The following is a 3,365-nucleotide window of genomic DNA, read 5'->3' on the forward strand; positions in this document are numbered from 1 at the left end:
CCAATCTGAAGAACAGAGTTGTAATTTGTTAAAATGGGGGCAGTTATGACCCGACTTGGGCAGTCAAATGGATTTATAAAGGAGAAAATGTGCTTTTAAAACAGATTTGTGTGCATGTCATCAATCAGGTCTCAGTTTTGCTCCTGACTCAGCTTCCAAATTCCCTAAATTTAGGGCCAATTGTTTTGTTTTTGTAGGATATTCCTGCCTTTTCCTAGACTAGTACGGACAACAGAGAAAGTACTTATCTTATTCAACCTCTGTGTGTTATGGCTTAGAATGAAGTTTCCCTCCTCCCTATTAACATGGTCTAAGAAGTGCTGTTTGCATGCTGACACTACATTTCTTAGCTCTGCCCCCATTCCCTTTGCTGAAAATTTGACCCAGGACACTCTGTTCCACTGCTGTCTTCTGGGTCTCAAGTTGTTCCCTGAGTCATAGCTAATCTTCTTGCAGTGCCACTATTTGGATAACACAGCTCATGTCCCAGATGATGGGGTTCAGATCTCGGAAGGTTGTTCCTATACCTAATTTCTAAGCATCCAAATTTTTAATTGCTGAGCATCTAATTTCTGGGTCTCCATAGGTGAAAGGTCTACTTACATTGGTCTCCCTAAGGCTCTCCCATGGGAACTGTAGCTCTGCTCTGAGAGCCTGGACTGAGACCGCTACTTGCTTCCTGTGGAGAGTCCTTCCTGATCTCAACAGGTTCTTCCAAAATTTTGAGAATTGCCTATTGCCCTTGGCTGGTCTCCATTCAGGAACTTCAGTTACTTCATTTTGTGAATTTTTTTTGGTGGAATTTCCCAGACTGGTACCTGAGGGGGAATGTCTGTGTTAAATCTCCATTATGTCCTCCAGACCCCATATCCCTTCTATGTACCATCCCACACATATGCCTATCAATTTGGGCTCTTTTATAAATGCTTCCTTGGAACATTTGTTTCTCAACTCCAGCATTGCCTTAGATGTAGTTATCTTATTCCACGTGCAGCAAGATCTTTTGCCTGCAGATACTATCAGCAAGTGCCAAGCTCCCAAACCCAAGCTTGGTTCAAGTTCCCTGCATCTTACTTGTTCTGGAGAAGAGTTCTGATACATGATAGAACCCTGAGCCATAACTGAGAGAGCTACGATAATTTGGTTGACAGTATTTTGCCTTCACATGTGAATCTGCTGCTGGAATTACACATCAAGCATGTATCTTCTCTCTTCCCTAGTCCCATCAGGGGGATTGATCTAATGCCAACTGCAAACCTCCTGGGAGTGAAATATATATATGATTTTAGAGATAGTTGTTTTGATAGGTTTATTATAATATATATTATAAGTTATTTCAGAGTATGAAATTTATTTGTATGTTTCTTAGAAATATGTTTAGTAGTAGTTAATCTTGAATACCTAAGGGTATTGTGAACTAGTTCTAGTTTTTTTTTTAATTTTATTTTTTTGTTATGTTATGTTAGTCACCATACAATACATCATTAGTTTTTGATGTAGTGATCCACGATTCATTGTTTTCTAGAATACTGTTGACAACAAGGAAGTAAAGCCAATCATGGATCTATTTGCTTTATTATCTTGATTAATAAGTTAATGTGATATATACTTCTGATTATATGGTTTATTTTTGAAAAAAAAAAGCCTTTCTGAACTAGTTTTTATTCTGGGTAATAGATTGGTTGCACTAACTGCCTTCAGTAGCAGGATAAGATAATTTCTATTTTCCCTAGTTTTCCATTGTAGAAATAGTTTCTGTAACTGGACTTTATTCAAAAAATTTGAGTAAGCTTCAACTATGCCCCAGGTATTTTTCTAGGCACTGGAAACAGAGTGGAGAAACAAATAGAATTTAGATTTGCCTATATCTATCTAACAGGTTGTTGCCTCTGATCCAAATGCCAACATCACATTCACTCTCATCAACTCATGGTAGCACTCCTACTAGAATTCCAGTTTCAGAAGTACATGATATCCTTTAAAATCATTTCAAAAACTGCCACTAAATTAATTTTCCTAAAATAATGATTTATCGTTATTTTTCCTATTAAACAATCATCTGTATAATTTTCAAATAAAAAAATTAGAATAATCTCATTCTATTTTTCTCTTACCAAAGCAATACTGTAAGGATAGTAATAGCAAATATCTGGAAATGAGATTACTCCCACATCCATGGCCCCTCACTAATTAATTCAAAAACTGTTTTCCAAGAAGCCAAAATGTTTCTTAAAAAATTGTTTCACATCATGGCATTTGAAACAAGTACTAGCACTTGTTCAGAGTAGGTACCATTATTGATAAAAGGAAAAGAGCCACAGAAACTCCCAAGGGAAAAGCATTTTAATCCCGGATTTTCCTTTCGTGAAATGCTTAAACTTTAGAAAACCAAGCAAATAAGATTTTAGTTTTTCACCTGTAAAATAATGTAATTGGTTTGTGTTTCCTCCATATTCTAAAACTTTATGGCTATACTTGCCTCCTGCTTCCATAATCAAACTGTTTTCATCAGTGCCTGAATGTTCTTTGTGTTTCCTGTACCAGCACTTGTGCTTATATCAGGCCTTTTTCCTTCCAACCTCATTCCCACAAACACCTAGAATGCCATATTTCTACTTCCCTAGATTAAAAGTCCAGTTCTAATTTCACTTCAATGAAGAGTTCTCTTACCACCCTCTCACAAAGAAATGTCTCCTTTCATCCGAGTCTTCTGGTATTTGTCCCCTGGATAGTTTATCTGACAGTTACTAACTAAAGTGGTATTATCCTAAAGCACCATTATTTCTTTGGAGCTACCTAACTATCAACAAATTAAGCTATGTTCATTGAAGATAAGGACTGGTTTTTACCTTTTAGTGCTTCTATAATGCTTGGTGCAAGCTTCGTAGATAGTTGGCTCCATGTTCTGAATGATGACATTTAGAGTCACTTGAACTCATCTAATAAAGTTTATTTGTAAACCTCTTCTTTGAAAATTAACAATCGCTTTCAATACACATTAAATGACACAAATTATATGGACCACATCTTCTTTATCTATTCGTCTGTTGAAGGGCATCTTGGCTTTTTCCACAGTTTGGCTATTGAGGACATTGCTGCTATGAACATTGGGGTGCATGTGGTCCTTCTTTTCACTGCATCTGGGTCTTCACACTACATCAAAAACTAATGATTATACTATATGGTGACTAACATAACATAATAAAAAATAAATAAATAAAATAAAATAAAAATAAAAGCACCCTTTTGCATGGAAAAAAAATAAGCGCCTAATTAAAAAAATAAATAAATGACACAAATTAAATAAACATAGCATATATATATATTGCACTAATAGATCAAGGCATTTTTCCATGCTGGATTAA

Source organism: Eumetopias jubatus, unplaced genomic scaffold (genome assembly GCF_037043125.1).
Source record: "Eumetopias jubatus isolate StellerSeaLion01/CBP00866 unplaced genomic scaffold, mEumJub1_p1.0 scaffold_2, whole genome shotgun sequence".
NCBI classification, from domain to species: Eukaryota; Metazoa; Chordata; class Mammalia; order Carnivora; family Otariidae; genus Eumetopias; species Eumetopias jubatus.